This window comes from Oncorhynchus clarkii, chromosome 11 (assembly GCF_045791955.1).
Source record: "Oncorhynchus clarkii lewisi isolate Uvic-CL-2024 chromosome 11, UVic_Ocla_1.0, whole genome shotgun sequence".
Classification (NCBI taxonomy): Eukaryota; Metazoa; Chordata; class Actinopteri; order Salmoniformes; family Salmonidae; genus Oncorhynchus; species Oncorhynchus clarkii.
The window spans coordinates 5,087,364-5,108,049 of record NC_092157.1 but is presented as its reverse complement, the minus strand read 5'-3'; the positions used below and the strand labels follow the sequence as shown (position 1 = coordinate 5,108,049).

At 44.6% G+C, this 20,686-nt stretch overlaps 1 pseudogene; it reads right to left on the bottom strand.

Annotated features, from left to right (window-relative positions):
• LOC139420133 (nuclear receptor coactivator 2-like) overlaps positions 1-20,686 on the bottom strand; it is a 189,229-nt pseudogene that overhangs the window by 88,164 nt on the left and 80,379 nt on the right.

The window sequence follows — 20,686 nt, the reverse complement described above, 5'->3', positions numbered from 1 at the left end:
GACGGAGGGAGAGGGACGGACGGAGAGGGACGGACGGACAGGGACAGACGGAGAGGGACGGATGGAGAGGGACGGACGGAGAGGGACGGTAGGGGCCAATACAAGGTAGCTGGCAATACAAGGTAGGGGCCAATACTAGGTAGGGGCCAATACAAGGTAGGGGCCAATACAAGGTAGGGGACAATACTAGGTAGGGGCCAATACAAGGTAGGGGCCAATACAAGGTAGGGGGCAATAAAAAGTAGGGGCCAATACAAGGTAGGCGCCGATACAAGGTAGGGGCCAATACAAGGTAGGGGCTATTATTTATTCAAGAGTAGGAGTCCGATAAATAAGGTAAGATGGTTTGCAGTTGCAGCAACATGAAGTATAGAGATGAGGAGTTAGCGTATGACTACATCCCAAATAGCACCCTATCCTCTATATTGTACACTAGGTTTGACCAGGGCCCGTAGGGAATAGGGTGCACTACATAGGGAATAGGGTGTCACTTGGTACGCATACTAAATGTATCCTCTGTGTACAGTTCATGAACCTCCATACCGCCTCCGTTCAGGGATTGGGTTTTAATAGGCATGTAGAGAGACCCTATATTCAAAGCAAAGTCTGCCCTGCTTCTAAACATGATGCTGATGAGGAGGAGGAGAAGGTATGGCTAAAAAGAGAGGGGGACGTATTAGAGTGTCGCACCGCGCCAGTTTCACGTGAGACCATATAGCAGGGGGAGACAGGTACACATGAGGAACGGAGGAGGAGGGGGGTTCGTGAGGCGCTAGTATGCTGGCAGCAAACACACACTGAGCTCTTCCACAGTGTGGAAAACAGAGCAGGAAGAGTAGCCAAGGAGAAGCAGCAGGCTGCATTCTGCATCACACACACACACACACACACACACCTCTTTCAGGGTTAATGGTGTGTGTGTGTGTGTGTCAGCAGGTCTTGAGCAGACCCAGCAGGCTCCAGTAAACCAGCACAGCTGACGCGAGTACAACATCATCACTCACTGTCTCACACACACACGCACACACACACACACACACACACACACACACACACACACACACACACACACACACACACACACACACACACACACACACACACACACACACACACACACACACACACAATGTTATTTGTATATCATCTTGGTCCATTCTCTGTACATTGTCCTAATAGGAACCATTGTGTATAATGTGGAGGACTTCACTACCTAATGATATGCTACAGAGCTGAGCGACTTGTTTTATATGTGACAGAGTGGTGTGTGTGTGTGTGTGTGTGTGTGGTTTATTAATTCGACCATTTTATAAAAACACACAAAGTCCAGGATTTATTTCCATTGTGGTCCTCTTGAAACAAGATGGCTAGACAAGATCCAACAGAGTTAAACACAGCATATCAGAGAGATAATAAAACACAGCATCAAATCAAATCAAATTTTATTTGTCACATACACATGGTTAGCAGATGTTAATGCGAGTGTAGCGAAATGCTTGTGCTTCTAGTTCCGACAATGCAGTAATAACCAACGAGTAATCTAACTAACAATTCCAAAACTACTGTCTTATACACAGTGTAAGGGGATAAAGAATATGTACATAAGGATATATGAATGAGTGATGGTACAGAGCAGCATAGGCAAGATACAGTAGATGGTATCGAGTACAGTATGTACAAATGAGATGAGTATGTAAACAAGTGGCATAGTTTAAAGTGGCTAGTGATACATGTATTACATAAGGATACAGTCGATGATATAGAGTACAGTATATACGTATGCATATGAGATGAATAATGTAGGGTAAGTAACATTATATAAGGTAGCATTGTTTAAAGTGGCTAGTGATATATTTACATCATTTCCCATCAATTCCCATTATTAAAGTGGCTGGAGTTGAGTCAGTGTCAGTGTGTTGGCAGCAGCCACTCAGTGTTAGTGGTGGCTGTTTAACAGTCTGATGGCCTTGAGATAGAAGCTGTTTTTCAGTCTCTCGGTCCCAGCTTTGATGCACCTGTACTGACCTCGCCTTCTGGATGATAGCGGGGTGAACAGGCAGTGGCTCGGGTGGTTGATGTCCTTGATGATCTTTATGGCCTTCCTGTGACATCGGGTGGTGTAGGTGTCCTGGAGGGCAGGTAGTTTGCCCCCGGTGATGCGTTGTGCAGACCTCACTACCCTCTGGAGAGCCTTACGGTTGAGGGCGGTGCAGTTGCCATACCAGGCGGTGATACAGCCTGCCAGGATGCTCTCGATTGTGCATCTGTAGAAGTTTGTGAGTGCTTTTGGTGACAAGCCGAATTTCTTCAGCCTCCTGAGGTTGAAGAGGCGCTGCTGCGCCTTCTTCACGATGCTGTCTGTGTGAGTGGACCAATTCAGTTTGTCTGTGATGTGTATGCCGAGGAACTTAAAACTTGCTACCCTCTCCACTACTGTTCCATCGATGTGGATAGGGGGGTGTTCCCTCTGCTGTTTCCTGAAGTCCACAATCATCTCCTTAGTTTTGTTGACGTTGAGTGTGAGGTTATTTTCCTGACACCACACTCCGAGGGCCCTCACCTCCTCCCTGTAGGCCGTCTCGTCGTTGTTGGTAATCAAGCCTACCACTGTTGTGTCGTCCGCAAACTTGATGATTGAGTTGGAGGCGTGCGTGGCCACGCAGTCGTGGGTGAACAGGGAGTACAGGAGAGGGCTCAGAACGCACCCTTGTGGGGCCCCAGTGTTGAGGATCAGCGGGGAGGAGATGTTGTTGCCTACCCTCACCACCTGGGGGCGGCCCGTCAGGAAGTCCAGTACCCAGTTGCACAGGGCGGGGTCGAGACCCAGGGTCTCGAGCTTGATGACGAGCTTGGAGGGTACTATGGTGTTGAATGCCGAGCTGTAGTCGATGAACAGCATTCTCACATAGGTATTCCTCTTGTCCAGATGGGTTAGGGCAGTGTGCAGTGTGGTTGAGATTGCATCGTCTGTGGACCTATTTGGGCGGTAAGCAAATTGGAGTGGGTCTAGGGTGTCAGGTAGGGTGGAGGTGATATGGTCCTTGACTAGTCTCTCAAAGCACTTCATGATGACGGATGTGAGTGCTGCGGGGCGGTAGTCGTTTAGCTCAGTTACCTTAGCTTTCTTGGGAACAGGAACAATGGTGGCCCTCTTGAAGCATGACAGAGATAATAAAACATAACATGACAGAGATAATAAAACACAGCATGACAGAGAGATAATAAAACACAGCATGACAGAGATAATAAAACACAGCATGACAGAGATAATAAAACATAACATGACAGAGATAATAAAACACAGCATGACAGATAGATAATAAAACATAACATGCCAGAGAGTTAAAACACAGCATGACAGAGATAATAAAACACAGCATGACAGAGATAATAAAACACAGCATGACAGAGAGATAATAAAACACAGCATGACAGAGAGATAAAAAACACAGCAAGACAGAGAGATAATGAAACACAGTATGGCGGAGAGATAATAAAACACAGTATGACAGAGAGATAATAAAACACAGTATGACAGAGAGATAATAAAACACAGCATGGCAGAGAGATAATAAAACACAGCATGGCAGAGAGATAATAAAACACAGCATGGCAGAGAGATAATAAAACACAGTATGACAGAGAGATAATAAAACACAGTATGACAGAGAGATAATAAAACACAGCATGACTGAGATAATAAAACACAGTATGACAGAGATATTAACATCCCTGTTGCATCCTCTTTAAGTACTTGTTACTTTAATTTATTATTCATATTTTTATTTTTATTAAACTGCATTGTTGGTTAGGGGCTTGTAAGTAAGCATTTCACTGTGAGGTCTACTACACCTGTTGTATTCAGCATTTCACTGTAAGGTCTACCTACACCTGTTGTATTTGGCGCATGTGACTAATACAATTTGATATGATCTGTTAGTGGATTATCTTTGCCAAGATAATCCATCCACTTGACAGGTGTGGCATAACAAGAAGCTGATTAAACATCATGATCATTACACAGGTGCAACTTGTACTGGGGACAATAAAAAACACTCTAAGATGTTCAGTTTTGTCACACAACACTATGCCATAGATGTCTCAAGTTTTGATGGAGCGTGCAATTGGCATGCTGACTGCAGGAATGTCCACCAGAGTTGTTGCCATTGAAGTTGATGTTAGTTTCTCTACCATAAGCCGCCTCAATGTCATTTTAGAGAATTTGTCAGTACGTCCAACTGGCCTCACAACCGCAGACCACGTGCATGGCGTCGTGTGTTTGAGCGGTTTGCTGATGTCAACGTTGTGAACAGAGTGCTTCATGGTGGTGGTGGGGTTATGTTATGCGCAGGCATAAACTTCAGGGTCCAGGTACCGGAATAACCTCCCGTTAGGGTCCAGGTACTGGAATAACCTCCCGTCAGGGTCCAGGTACCGGGCTAATCTCCCTTCAGGGTCCAGGTACCGGGCTAACCTCCCTTCAGGGTCCAGGTACCGGGCTAACCTCCCTTCAGGGTCCAGGTACCGGAATAACCTCCCGTACAGGGTCCAGGTACCGGACTAACCTCCCTTCAGGGTCCAGGTACCGGGCTAACCTCCCGTCAAGGTCCAGGTACCGGACTAACCTCCCGTCAGGGTCCAGGTACCAGACTAACCTCCCTTCAGGGTCCAGGTACCGGACTAACCTCCCTTCAGGGTCCAGGTACCGGGCTAACCTCCCTTCAGGGTCCAGGTACCGGACTAACCTCCCTTCAGGGTCCAGGTACCGGGCTAACCTCCCGTCAAGGTCCAGGTACCGGACTAACCTCCCGTCAGGGTCCAGGTACCAGACTAACCTCCCTTCAGGGTCCAGGTACCGGACTAACCTCCCTTCAGGGTCCAGGTACCGGGCAAACCTCCCTTCAGGGTCCAGGTACCGGGCTAACCTCCCTTCAGGGTCCAGGTACCAGGCTAACCTCCCGTCAGGGTCCAGGTACCAGCACTGTTACTACTAGTACTACTACTACTTCTACTACTACCACTACTACTACTACCACTGCTACTACTACTTCTACTACTACTACTACTACTGCTGCTGATTCTACTATTACTACTACTACTACCACTACTACTACTACTACTACTACTATTGCTGCTTCTACTACTACCACTACTACTACTACTATTGCTGCTTCTACTACTATCACTACTACTACCACTACTACTACTACTACTGCTGCTTCTACTACTACCACTACTACTACTATTACCACTGCTACTACTACTACTACTACTACCACTACTACCACTTCTACTACTACTTCTACTACTACTACTACTACTGATTCTACTACTACCACTACTACTACTACTACTACCACTACTACTACTACTACCACTACTACTATTGCTGCTTCTACTACTACTACCACTACTACTACTACTACTATTGCTGCTTCTACTACTACTACTACTACTACCACTACTACTACTATTGCTGCTTCTACTACCACTACTACTACTACTACTACTACCACTACTACTACTATTGCTGCTTCTACTACTACTACTACTACTACTACTACTACCACTACTACTACTATTGCTGCTTCTACTACTACTACTACTACTACTACTACTACCACTACTACTACTACTACCACTACTACTACTACTACTATTGCTGCTTCTACTACTACTACTATTGCTGCTTCTACTACTACTACTACTACTATTGCTGCTTCTACTACTACTACTACCACCGCCGCCACCACCACTTGTACATTTTTTAAATGTTTTTTTTAAATGTACACTACAACACTCTAACATGAATTTACAAACAAAGCATTTGTGTTTAGTAAGTCCTCCAGATCAGAGGCAGGGATGTTCTCTTGATAAGTGCGTGAATTCAAGCATTTTTCTGTCAGAATGTAACAAGTACTTTTGGGTGTCAGGGAGTAAAAAGTACATTATTTCCTTTAGGATTGTAGTGAAGTAAAAGTTGTAAAGACACTCCAAAAAAACGACTTAAGTAGTATTTTAAAAGTATTTTTACTTAAGTACTTTACACCACTGCTACTACATTCATTCTGAGAAAGCCTACTAACGTGAAGTGGAGAGGAAGAGAGCGAGACAGGGGAGGGATAGAGAGAGAGAGAGAGAGAGAGGGAGGCATGGTAGGGAGAAGGAGAAAGGAATGAGAAGGAGGGAAGGATGGCATGAGGGAGGTAATTATTTAGTACATAATGTTTCTGCCACCGTCTCTAATGACCTGAAAATATCTTTTAGGAAAGCGATTACTCACCCCGTATTAAAAGACGAGAGGGATTTACTCCAGACACCCGACAAGGCCCTCATCCCGTCATACGCAGGACAAAAAGACGGAGGTATCGAGGACGAAGGTCGGGGTGCCATGTAAAGGTCAGGCAGCGAGTGGGTAATTTGCCATCGGTCCTATTAGCCGACGTACAATCATTGGATAATAAATTAGACAGGCCTCCCGGGTGGCGCAGTGGTCAAGGGCGCTGTACTGCAGCGCCAGCTGTGCCACCAGAGACTCTGGGTTCGCGCCCAGGCTCTATCGTAACCGGCCGCGACCGGGAGGTCAGTGGGGCGACGCACAATTGGCATAGCGTCGTCCGGGATAGGGAGGGTATGGCCGGTAGGGATATCCTTGTCTCATCGCGCACCAGCCGGGCGCAGTGCGCACTAACCAAGGTCGCCAGGTGCACGGTGTTTCCACCGGCACATTGGTGCGGCTGGCTTCCAGGTTGGATGCGCGCTGTGTTAAGAAGCAGTGCGGCTTGGTTGGGTTGTGTATCGGAGGACGCATGACTTTCAACCTTCGTCTCTCCCGAGCCCGTACGGGAGTTGTAGCGATGAGACAAGATAGAAACTACTAACAATTGGAAACCACGAAAAGGGGGTAGAAAATAATAATACATTTTTTTAAATAATAATACTAATAAATTAGACAAACTTCAAGCACGTAAATCCTACCAACGGGACATTAAAGATCTTGTGTTTCACCGAGTCGTGGACGAACGACAACATACAGCTGGTATCACAGTATCGGCAGGATAGAACACTATGGTAAGAAAAGGGGTGGCGGTCTATGCATATTTGTAAACAACAGCTGGCGCACAATATCTAAGGAAGTCGCAAGGTTTTTCTCGCCTGAGGTAGAGTATCTCATGATAAGCTGTAGACCACACAATTCACCAAGAGAGTTTTCATCTATATTCTTTGTAGTTGTCTATTTACCACCACAGACCGATGCTGGCACTAAGACGACACTCAATGAGCTGTATACGGCCATAAGCAAACAGGAAAACACTCATCCAAAGGCGGCGCTCCTAGTGGCCGGAAACTTTAATGCAGGGAAACTCAAATCCGTTTTACCAAATTTCTACCAACATGTTAAATGTGCAACCAGAGGGGGAAAAAACTAGACCACCTTTGCTCCACACACAGAGACACATACAAAGCTCACACTCGCCCTCCATTTGGCAAATCTGACCATAATTCTATCCTGCTGATTCCTGCTTACAAGCAAAAACTAAAACAGGAAGCACCAGTGACTCGGTCTATAAAAAAGTGGTCAGATGAAGCAGATGCTAAACTACAGGACTGTTTTGCTATCACAGACTGGAATATGTTCCGGGATTCTTCCGATGGCATTGAGAAGTACACCACATCAGTCACTGGCTTCATCAATATGTGCATCGAGGACGTTGTCCCCACAGTGACTGTACGTACATACCCAAAACAGAAGCCATGGATTACAGGCAACATCTGCACTGAGCTAAAGGGTAGAGCTGCCGCTATCAAGGTGCGGGACTCTAACCCAGAAGCTTATAAGAAATCCCGCTATGCCAATCGACGAACCATAAAACAGGCAAAGCGTCAATACAGGGCTAAGATTGAATCGTACTACACCGGCTCCGACGCTCGTCGGATGTGGCAGGGCCTGCAAACCATTACAGACTACAAAGGGAAGCACAACCGAGAGCTGCCCAGTGACACGAGCCCACCAGACAAGCTAAATTACTTATATGCTCGGTTCGAGGCAAGTAACACTGAAAAATGCATGAGAGCATCAACCGTTCCGGACGACTGCGTGATCACGCTCTCCGCAGCCGATGTGAGTAAGACCTTTAAACAGGTCAACATTCACAAGGCCGCGGGGCCAGACGGATTACCAGGACGTGTACTCCGAGCATGCGCTGACCAACTGTCAAGTGTCTTCACTGACATTTTCAACCTCCCTGTCTGAGTCTGTAATACCAACATGTTTTTTAGCAGACCACATAGTCCCCGTGCAAAAGAATACTAAGGTAACCTGCCTAAATGACTACCGACCCGTAGCACTCACGTCTGTAGCCATGAAGTGCTTTGAAAAGGCTGGTCATGGCTCACATCAACACCATTATCCAAGAAACCCTAGACCCACTCCAATTTGCATACCGCCCAAACAGATCCACAGATGACGACATCTCTATTGCCCTCCACACTTCCCTTTCCCATCTGGACAAAAGGAACACCTATGTGAGAATGCTGTTCATTGACTACAGCTCAGCGTTCAACACCATAGTGCCCTCAAAGCTCATCGATAAGCTAAGGACCCTGTGACTAAGAACCTCCCTCTGCAACTGGATACTGGACTTCCTGACGGGCCGCCCCCAGGTGGTAACGGTAGGTAACAACACTTCCACCATGCTGATCCTCAACACTGGGGCCCCTCAGGGGTGCGTGCTTAGTCCCCTCCTGTACTACCTTTTCACTCATGACTGCATGGTCATGCACGACTTCAACAATATCATTAAGTTTGCTGACGATACAACAGCGGTAGGCCTGATCACCGATGAGACAGACTATAGGGAGGAGGTCAGAGACCTGGTCGTGTGGTGCCAGGACAACAACCTGTCCCTCAACGTTATCAAGACAAAGGAGATGATTGTGGACTACAAGAAAAGGTGTACCGACCACGCCCCCATTCTCATCGACGGGGCTGTAACATGGTCAAAACACACCAAGACAGTCGTGAAGAGGGCACGACAACACATATTCCCCCTCAGGAGACTGAAAATATTTGGCATGTGTCCTCAGATCCTCAAAAGGTTCTACAGCTGCAACATCGAGAGCATCCTGACTGGTAGCATCACAGCCTGGTACGGCAACTGCTCAGCCTCCAACCGTAAGGCACTACAGAGGGTAGTGTATACGGCCCAGTATATTACCAAGCTTCCTGCCATCCAGGACCTCTATACAGGCGGTGTAAGAGGAAGGCCCTAAAAATTGTCAAAGACTCCAGCCACCCTAGTCAAAGACTGTTCTCTCTGCTACCGCACGGTGCACCCGCACATTGCCTCTGTACCAGTACCGCCTGTATATAGCCTCCACATTGACTCTGTACCGGTAACCCCTGTATATAGCCTCCACATTGACTCTGTTCCGGTACCCCCTGTATATAGTCTCCACATTGACTCTGTACCGGTACCCCCTATATATAGCCTCCACATTGACTTTGTACTGGTACCCCCTGTATATAGCCTCCACATTGACTCTGTACCGGTAACCCCTGTATATAGCCTCCACATTGACTCTGTACCGGTACCCCCTGTATATAGCCTCCACATTGACTCTGTTCCGGTACCCCCTGTATATAGTCTCCACATTGACTCTGTACCGGTACCCCCTGTATATAGCCTCCACATTGACTCTGTACCGGTACCCCCTGTATATAGCCTCCACATTGACTCTGTACCGGTACCCCCTGTATATAGCCTCCACATTGACTCTGTACCGGTACCCCTGTATATAGCCTCCACATTGACTCTGTACCGGTACCCCCTGTATATAGTCTCCACATTGACTCTGTACCGTAACACCCTGTATATAGTCTCCACATTGACTCTGTACCGGTACCCCCTGTATATAGCCTCCACATTGACTCTGTACCAGTACCCCCTGTATATAGTCTCCACATTGACTCTGTACCGGTACCCCCTGTATATAGCCTCCACATTGACTCTGTACCGGTACCCCCTGTATATAGCCTCCACATTGATTCTGTACCGGTACCCCCTGTATATAGCCTCCACATTGACTCTGTACCGGTACCCCCTGTATATAGCCTCCACATTGACTCTGTACCGGTACCCCCTGTATATAGCCTCCACATTGACTCTGTACCGGTACCCCCTGTATATAGCCTCCACATTGACTCTGTACCGGTACCCCCTGTATATAGCCTCCACATTGACTCTGTACCGGTACCCCCTGTATATAGCCTCCACATTGACTCTGTACCGGTACCCCCTGTATATAGCCTCCACATTCCGGTACCCCCTGTATATAGCCTCCACATTGACTCTGTACCGGTACCCCCTGTATATAGCCTCCACATTGACTCTGTACCGGTACCCCCTGTATATAGCCTCCTTGTATTCAGCATTTCACTGTGAGGTCTACTACACCTGTTGTATTCAGCATTTCACTGTAAGGTCTACTACACCTGTTGTATTCAGCATTTCACTGTAAGGTCTACTACACCTGTTGTATTCAGCATTTCACTGTAAGGTCTACTACACCTGTTGTATTCAGCATTTCACTGTAAGGTCTACTACACCTGTTGTATTCAGCATTTCACTGTGAGGTCTACTACACCTGTTGTATTCAGCATTTCACTGTAAGGTCTACTACACCTGTTGTATTCAGCATTTCACTGTGAGGTCTACTACACCTGTTGTATTCAGCATTTCACTGTAAGGTCTACTACACCTGTTGTATTCAGCATTTCACTGTGAGGTCTACTACACCTGCTGTATTCAGCATTTCACTGTAAGGTCTACTACACCTGTTGTATTCAGCATTTCACTGTAAGGTCTACAACACCTGTTGTATTCAGTATTTCACTGTAAGGTCTACCTACACCTGTTGTATTCAGCATTTCACTGTAAGGTCTACTACACCCGTTGTATTCGACACATGTGACTAATGGCATTTGATTTGAATTGACAGATGGGTAAAGCACTTTGTACTGCCGATGTAGAAAAGTGCTTTATAAAACACATTTGATGTGCGATGGTAGGCAGGTCGTGTCCTATTACTCAGCATTACATAACCAGGGGCCTGTGAGTCACCAAACAACCATCACGAGTCAGCTAACTTTGCCGTCTGACTCAGAGACTCTATAGACTACTATATTCAGCCAGTCACCGCCCACTTTGTATAACCTAAAATTACACACACACACACACACACACACACACATACACACATACATACATACATACATACACACACGCGCACACACGCACACACGCACACACGCACACACATACACACATACACACACACACACACACACACTCACAAGGTTTCAATTGACTGATAACAGTGGAGGGCCTAGAGAAAACTAAAGCTCTACGGAAACTAAGAATCCATTCCCTGTAAACTATGGGAGCGCGTAGCTGAGAGACTGTAGCCTTGAGTGAAGACCAAGATGTAGATATATAGATATATAACACCATTGTCAAAGTCAGAAACATAATTCCTCCTCCTCTTCCAACCTCAATATGTTATTTAACCCCTACGGTCGATGTCCGCAGTAATAATAAATAATAAAAAAAGTCTGCCTTGAACACGTCTCGATCCTGATCTTTAATTACCTGTTACTTTTATCTCTTATTCTTATCCGTATGTTGTTTAAACTGTATTGTTGGTTTAGGGCTCGTAAGTAAGCATTTCATTGGCTCGTAAGTAAGCATTTCATTGGCTCGTAAGTAAGCATTTCATTGGCTCGTAAGTAAGCATTTCATTGGCTCGTAAGTTTAAGCATTTCATTGGCTCGTAAGTAAGCATTTCATTGGCTCGTAAGTAAGCATTTCATTGGCTCGTAAGTAAGCATTTCATTGGCTCGTAAGTAAGCATTTCATTGTGAGGTCTACAGCTGTTGTATTCAGCGCATGTGACTAATACATATTTGATGTCTCACTTCCACATCTGCGGTGAAAGCTGACAGAGCTAGACTGGTGTTTGTCAGACCCCGAGACGTCCCGAACATCGGTCCTCTCACAAAATCGTCTGTAGCGTCCGCACGGTTTGGCCTACAAAACTATTGTGCCCCTCTATGGAAAGATGAGACTCTCACGAACAAGATGGTCTTCTCCGTTTTGCTCTACCATCCACACAAGTGTCTTGGGTCTCGTCTGAATTCGGTACAGACGAGCTGCCAACTTCAGTCTGTAGCATCCAAACAGTTTGGGCTTCACAGTAATATGACCCCTCTGTGAAAAAGTGACAATGTTCCCTGTAAGCTACGGAGAAAAGCATGAGATCAAACTTCACTCAACTTGGACTGTTGGCAAGTAGGTGCACCTGATTCAGCTGCCCTGCGCACCGAGTAGGCCAACTGTTGCCATTTTCAACCATTTGATGTGTCTGGAGATACAACACTCTGCCTTCCCGGTGGGCCCAGAGAGCAAATCAAGTGCACCATAGGCCCACCGCTGGCCAATCAGATGGCTCAGATTACCCTGTCTGCAGTAACGTAGCAGGACTCAAAGTATGCTACAGCTAAATGTATACTGTGAGATTTCAAAACGTTTAAAACCACGACTAGAAAGAGACCGTTAACGAAAGCAGTAAAGAGCTGCTGTTTTTATGAGTGACTTCATGTTTAAGTTCTTACTCAGCACTGTCAACACTTAGTATTCAACACTTTTATAACCCACAAAATGGCCGTTGTTCCTATTTCCACGCAGCGCTACAACAAGCACTGCAGCAGTAATGAATGAGGAGGAAAGTGGATCTATAGGCTTGTGTTGTTGTTATTAGCGGCGTGGGTCTTTTTTTTAATATCGAGGAATATTTCACTTTCTCTGTTCATAGGAGTAACAACCTGAGTTTGTGCATGAGGCAGAAATAATGCGGTGCGACTCGAGTTTCGCCAACAGCTGGAAGACGGTGTCTCTTTTTGGTCAGTCTGTGGAGGAAATGGAGAGCGGAGGGATGTAGAGAGACGGACCCTCAGTCTGCTGCTCTCTCCCTCTGCTGAGACTGACCCTCAGTCTTCTGCTTTCTCCCTCCTCTGAGACTGACCCTCAGTCTTCTGCTCTCTCCCTCCTCTGAGACTGACCCTCAGTCTGCTGCTCTCTCCCTCTGCTGAGACTGACCCTCAGTCTGCTACTCTCTCTCTCCTCTGAGACTGACCCTCAGTCTGCTGCTCACTCCCTCCTCTGAGACTGAGCCTCAGTCTGCTGCTCTCTCCATCTGCTGAGACTGACCCTCAGTCTGCTGCTCTCTCCGTCTGCTGAGACTGACCCTCAGTCTGCTGCTCTCTCCCTCTGCTGAGACTGACTCTCAGTCTGCTGAGACTGACCCTCAGTCTGCTGCTCACTCCCTCCTGCTGAGACTGACCCTCAGTCTGCTGCTCTCTCCCTCTGCTGAGACTGACCCTCAGTCTGCTACTCTCTCTCTCCTCTGAGACTGACCCTCAGTCTGCTGCTCACTCCCTCCTCTGAGACTGAGCCTCAGTCTGCTGCTCTCTCCGTCTGCTGAGACTGACCCTCAGTCTGCTGCTCTCTCCGTCTGCTGAGACTGACCCTCAGTCTGCTGCTCTCTCCGTCTGCTGAGACTGACCCTCAGTCTGCTGCTCTCTCCGTCTGCTGAGACTGACCCTCAGTCTGCTGCTCTCTCCCTCCGCTGAGACTGAGCCTCAGTCTGCTGCTCTCTCCGTCTGCTGAGACTGACCCTCAGTCTGCTGCTCTCTCCGTCTGCTGAGACTGACCCTCAGTCTGCTGCTCTCTCCGTCTGCTGAGACTGACCCTCAGTCTGCTGCTCTCTCCCTCTGCTGAGACTGACTCTCAGTCTGCTACTCTCTCTCTCCTCTGAGACTGACCCTCAGTCTGCTGCTCACTCCCTCCTCTGAGACTGACCCTCAGTCTGCTGCTCTCTCCGTCTGCTGAGACTGACCCTCAGTCTGCTGCTCTCTCCGTCTGCTGAGACTGACCCTCAGTCTGCTGCTCTCTCCGTCTGCTGAGACTGACCCTCAGTCTGCTGCTCTCTCCGTCTGCTGAGACTGACCCTCAGTCTGCTGCTCTCTCCCTCCGCTGAGACTGACCCTCAGTCTGCTGCTCTCTCCCTCCGCTGAGACTGACCCTCAGTCTGCTGCTCTCTCCCTCCGCTGAGACTGACCCTCAGTCTGCTGTCATCTCAGATTTTGAAATTATACTTTACAGCGAAAGAAATCCAAGCGTTTGTGTAAGTTTATCAATAGCAGAGCATAACATTATGTACACTAAGCATTAAGTAGCTAGGTCACGAAAATCAGAAAAGCAATCAAAAAAATTGTTTACCTTTGATGATCCTCGGATGTTTTCACTCACGAGATCACCTACCAACCAGTAAGAATTCCGTCTCTCACAGACCTGTTAGTTTTTCTTAAAGAAGCCCTCCTGTTCTCCACTCATTACCTGTATTAACTGCACCTGTTTGAACTCGTTACCTATATAAAAGACACCTGTCGACACACTCAATCAAACAGACTCCAACCTCTCCACAATGGCCAAGACCAGAGAGGGTGTAGGGACATCAGGGATAAATTGTAGACCTGCACAATGCTGGGGTGGGCTACAGGACAATAGGCAAGCAGCTTGGTGAGAAGGCAACAACTGTTGGCGCAATTATTAGAAAATGGAAGAAGTTCAAGATGACGGTCAATCACCCTCGGTCTGGGGCTCCATGCAAGATATCACCTCGTGGAGCATCAATGATCATGAGGAAGGTGAGGGATCAGCCCAGAACTACAAGGCAGGACCTGGTAAATGACCTGAAGAGAGCTGGGACCACAGTCTCAAACAAAACCATTAGTAACACACTACGCCGTCATGGATTAAAATCCTGCAGCGCACGCAAGGTCCCCCTGCTCAAGCCAGCGCATGTCCAGGCCCGTCTGAATTTTGCCAATGACCATCTGGATGATCCAGAGGAGGAATGGGAGAAGGTCATGTGGTCTGATGAGACAAAAATATAGTTTTTTGGTCTAAACTCCACTCGCCGTGTTTGGAGGAAGAAGAAGGATGAGTACAACCCCAAGAACACCATCCCAACCAGGAAGCATGGAGGTGGAAACATCATTCTTTGGGGATGCTTTTCTGCAAAGGGGACAGGACGACTGCACCGTATTGAGGGGAGGATGGATGAGGCCATGTAACGCGAGATCTTGGCCAGCAACCTCCTTCCCTCAGTAAGAGCATTGAAGATGGGTCGTGACTGGGTCTTCCAGCATGACAACGACCCGAAACACACAGCCAGGGCAACTAAGGAGTGGCTGCAGTGTGTGCAAACCTGTTCAAGAACTACAGGAAACGTATGATCTCTGTAATTGCAAACAAAGGTTTCTGTACCAAATATTAAGTTCTGCTTTTCTGATGTATCAAATACTTATGTCATGCAATAAAATGCAAATGAATTACTTAAAAATCATACAATGCGATTTGCTGGATTTTTGTTTTAGATTCCGTCTCTCACAGTTGAAGTGTACCTATGATAAAAATTACAGACCTCTACATGATTTGTAAGTAGGAAAACCTGCTAAAGTGTATCAAATACTTGTTCTCCCCACTGTATATAAGTGCCAAAAATAAGAGTCAAATACATGTTCAATGTTTTTATTTCATTTGTTTTATATAGAAACAAGTTCCTTTCTTATATCTCTCAGATAATGGACAGAGACTTCAAAACAAACTTCCTTTAGATTTTTTTGTTTGTTCCATGTAGAGAATCTCCTATTCAATGTGTTTCTATGGGCTAATAGCAGTAAGGACTATCTGTTATTCAATGTGTTTCTATGGGCTAATAGCAGTAAGGACTATCTGTTATTCAATGTGTTTCTATGGGCTAATAGCAGTAAGGACTATCTCTGTTATTCAATGTGTTTCTATGGGCTAATAGCAGTAAGGACTCTGTTATTCAATGTGTTTCTATGGGCTAATAGCAGTAAGGCAATTGTTTTGTTAAAAACATTTTTAAATGATGCTTGGTATGACTTTCTTAAAACAATCCCATACAGCTTAGTAGAACACCCCCCCCTCTCCATCTTGGATCGTGCTTACAACTCTTATGGGTTAATAACTACTGCCATTGTGCCATTGAGCAAGGCACTAACCTAATTACTTAAAGATGCACTATGCATCCTGGTTGCTAAAATTATAATAGTTCGCCTAATTTCAGTTTACGTGACAAAACCAGCAAGTACAGTGTAGAGAATCATTGCACCATCTAAACCGCTGTGAAATATACTTTCCATCACCAAAAATATTGTATTTTCAGCTGTTTGAAGCTGGTGTATAAAACCAAAAGTAAAAGACGGAAAAACATTTAATTGTAAGAACGGGAAAGCATAGAAATAGAGCACATAGAACAGATCTACCTCTTCCAAATACTTACTTTCAATGAGAAAGAAATTAGTTATAGATCTGTCAATTTGAATTTACCCAAAAATGTATATTTAGTAGCTTTAAAAAAAAAGAGGGGGGGGGGGGATGATCTGCATTTCATTTACAAGTAACTGCCAAAATAAAGGAAACACCAACATATAGGTAAGTGCCAGAATAAAGGAAACACTAATAGGTTGTTGGCCCACCACTAGTCAGAACAGCTTCAATGCACCTTGTCATAGATTCTAAGTGTCTGGATCTCTACAGGAGGGATGTGTCACCATTTCTTCCAGGACAAATTCCATCATTTGGTGTTTTGTTGATGGTGGTGGAAAACAGTCTCAGTCTCAGCTGCTCCAGAATATCCCATAAGGGTTCAGTTGGGTTGAGATCTGGTGACTGAGACAGCATGGCATATGGTTTACATGCTCATCAAACCATACAGTGACCACTCGTGCTCTGTGGATGGGGGCATTGTCATCCTATGGGGGCATAGCCATGGTAGCCAAAATAATGACCTGCCCAGCATTTTTATACAGGACCCTGAGCATGATGGGATGTTAATTGCTTAATTAACTCAGGAACCACACCTGTGTGGAAGCACCTGCTTTCAATATACTTTGCATCCCTCATTTACTCAAGTGTTTCCTTTATTCTGGCAGTTACATGTATGTGTAAGGCTGGCTGAATTTACAAAGACTGTCTAATTCTGTCATGCAAAATAGACCAATAAATCAAGTGTTGTACCAGTGTAGTGTAGTGTAGTGCAGTGTTGTACCAGTGTAGTGTAGTGTAGTGCAGTGTTGTACCAGTGTATTGTAGTGTAGTGCAGTGTTGTACCAGTGTATTGTAGTGTAGTGTAGTGCAGTGTTGTACCAGTGTATTGTAGTGTAGTGCAGTGTTGTACCAGTGTAGTGTAGTGTAGTGCAGTGTTGTACCAGTGTATTGTAGTGTAGTGCAGTGTTGTACCAGTGTAGTGTAGTGTAGTGCAGTGTTGTACCAGTGTAGTGTAGTGTAGTGCAGTGTTGTACCAGTGTATTGTAGTGTAGTGCAGTGTTGTACCAGTGTATTGTAGTGTAGTGCAGTGTTGTACCAGTGTAGTGTAGTGTAGTGCAGTGTTGTACCAGTGTATTGTAGTGTAGTGCAGTGTTGTACCAGTGTATTGTAGTGTAGTGCAGTGTTGTACCAGTGTAGTGTAGTGTAGTGCAGTGTTGTACCAGTGTAGTGTAGTGTAGTGCAGTGTTGTACCAGTGTATTGTAGTGTAGTGCAGTGTTGTACCAGTGTATTGTAGTGTAGTGCAGTGTTGTACCAGTGTAGTGTAGTGTAGTGCAGTGTTGTACCAGTGTATTGTAGTGTAGTGCAGTGTTGTACCAGTGTATTGTAGTGTAGTGCAGTGTTGTACCAGTGTAGTGTAGTGTAGTGCAGTGTTGTACCAGTGTATTGTAGTGTAGTGCAGTGTTGTACCAGTGTATTGTAGTGTATTGTAGTGTAGTGCAGTGTTGTACCAGTGTGTTGTAGTGTAGTGCAGTGTTGTACCAGTGTATTGTACCAGTGTATTGTACCTTGCTCCTTGATCTGTCGTATCTGTTTAACAGTCTCCTTCAGGATAGCACATTTGTCAGGCTTGACGTTGAAGTTATCGATGTCGTTGAAGTTGGCGAAGATCAGCTCGGCCAGCTCCTCGATGTACTTGTTCTCATGCTCGCGGTTTCTCTTCTCGTTGCTTCGTTTGAGGCTGAGGAGACAAGGGGGGTAAAGAGAAGGCCAGTGAGAGACGTGTTCCATGATATAATATAACAGAATGTGTTCCATGATATAATATAACAGAATGTGTTCCATGATATAATACAGTTGATATTAATGTGTTCCATGATATAATATAACAGAATGTGTTCCATGATAAAATATAACAGAATGTGTTCCATGATAAAATATAACAGAATGTGTTCCATGATGTAATACAACAGATTGTGTTCCATGATATAATATAACAGATTGTGATCCATGATGTAATATAACAGAATGTGTTCCATGATATAACAGAATGTGTTCCATGATGTAATATAACAGAATGTGTTCCATGATGTAATATAACAGAATGTGTTCCATGATGTAATATAACAGAATGTGTTCCATGATGTAATATAACAGAATGTGTTCCATGATGTAATATAACAGATTGTGATCCATGATGTAATATAACAGAATGTGTTCCATGATATAACAGAATGTGTTCCATGATGTAATATAACAGAATGTGTTCCATGATGTAATATAACAGAATGTGTTCCATGATGTAATATAACAGAATGTGTTCCATGATGTAATATAACAGAATGTGTTCCATGATGTAATATAACAGAATGTGTTCCATGATGTAATATAACAGAATGTGTTCCATGATGTAATATAACAGAATGTGTTCAATGATGTAATATAACAGAATGTGTTCCATGATGTAATATAACAGAATGTGTTCAATGATGTAATATAACAGAATGTGTTCCATGATGTAATATAACAGAATGTGTTCCATGATGTAATATAACAGAATGTGATCCATGATGTAATATAACAGAATGTGTTCCATGATGTAATATAACAAAATGTGTTCCATGATGTAATATAACAGAATGTGTTCCATGATGTAATATAACAGAATGTGTTCAATGATGTAATATAACAGAATGTGTTCCATGATGTAATATAACAGAATGTGTTCCATGATATAACAGAATGTGTTCCATGATGTAATATAACAGAATGTGTTCCATGATGTAATATAACAGAATGTGATCCATGATGTAATATGAATGTAATATAACAGAATGTGTTCCATGATGTAATATAACAGAATGTGTTCCATGATGTAATATAACAGAATGTGTTCCATGATGTAATATAACAGAATGTGTTCCATGATGTAATATAACAGAATGTGTTCCATGATGTAATATAACAAAATGTGTTCCATGATGTAATATAACAGAATGTGTTCAATGATGTAATATAACAGACTGTGTTCCATGATATAATACCACTGCTCAATTGAGGAAATGTCCACACTAACACGCAGGGCTGCACGATATGGGCACATAATATAGGACTTATTTTTAACCAAATGTTGCAATTGTGATTAGACTTTCAAATTAGAGCAAAACTGTTGGAATCATGGAAATATAATAACTATTCTAATTCCATAGTTAGAATATAATAGTGGGCACTTTGAAAACAGTGTTTGAGAATGCAATGAATTAAAATGCCAGGGAGGACTTATTGTGACAGGGTAGGAACTAAAGTGTTGATAAGTGTTTCCTAGGGGACCCTATAAGCTTTGGCTACATTGCAAGTTTTCTCTTAGCTACCTCATATATTCTTGCTTTGCATTTTTCCTCTTTGGATTAGAAGATACTGTTGCACAAACAACATGCTGATTTAGGACTACACCATCACTGCTTTATCAGGCAGTATTAGCTAGCTACGTATGTTCTGACTCAGCACATTTTATGAGCTAGCTAGCTATTAGCATTAGCGGCTAACAATTAGCATCTCACACGATTTAGGGCAACATGCTAAGAAAAGACAAACCTAGCTTATGTAAGAAACACAAACTAATGGTGTCATTGTGGAACGCTAGTGGATTTATATTACGAAGCAAAGTGAAAACAGCATTGTTGTCATCAGCATTGTTGCATGTGCTGCATTGTAGCTAGCTATTAGCATTAGCGGCTAACAATTAGCATCTCAAGATTTAGGGCAACATGCTAAGAAAAGACAAACCTAGCTGATGTAAGAAACACAAACTAATAGTGTCATTATAGAACGCTAGTGGATTTATATTACGAAGCAAAGTGAAAACAGCATTGTTGTCATCAGCATTGTTGCATGTGCTGCATTGACCATGCAGACTAAACACAAAGTGTCTCCTGGTTGAGGAGCATCAACTGTGCTCCTTTGAGTGACAGGGGGCGTGGCTAGGTCTGTGTGGAAAGTGTCACTTACACATGGTGTATCACATTTAACAAACCAAATTTTCAAATACCGGTATAGAAGGTAAAGTAACAACCCAAACCGGTCCCTGTATCAATACCGGTATAGAAGGTAAAGTAACAACACAAACCGGTCCCTGTATCATTACCAGTATAGAAGGTAAAGTAACAACCCAAACCGGTCCCTGTATCAATACCGGTGTAGAAGGTAAAGTAACAACCCAAACCGGTCCCTGTATCAATACCGTTATAGAAGGTAAAGTAACAACCCAAAC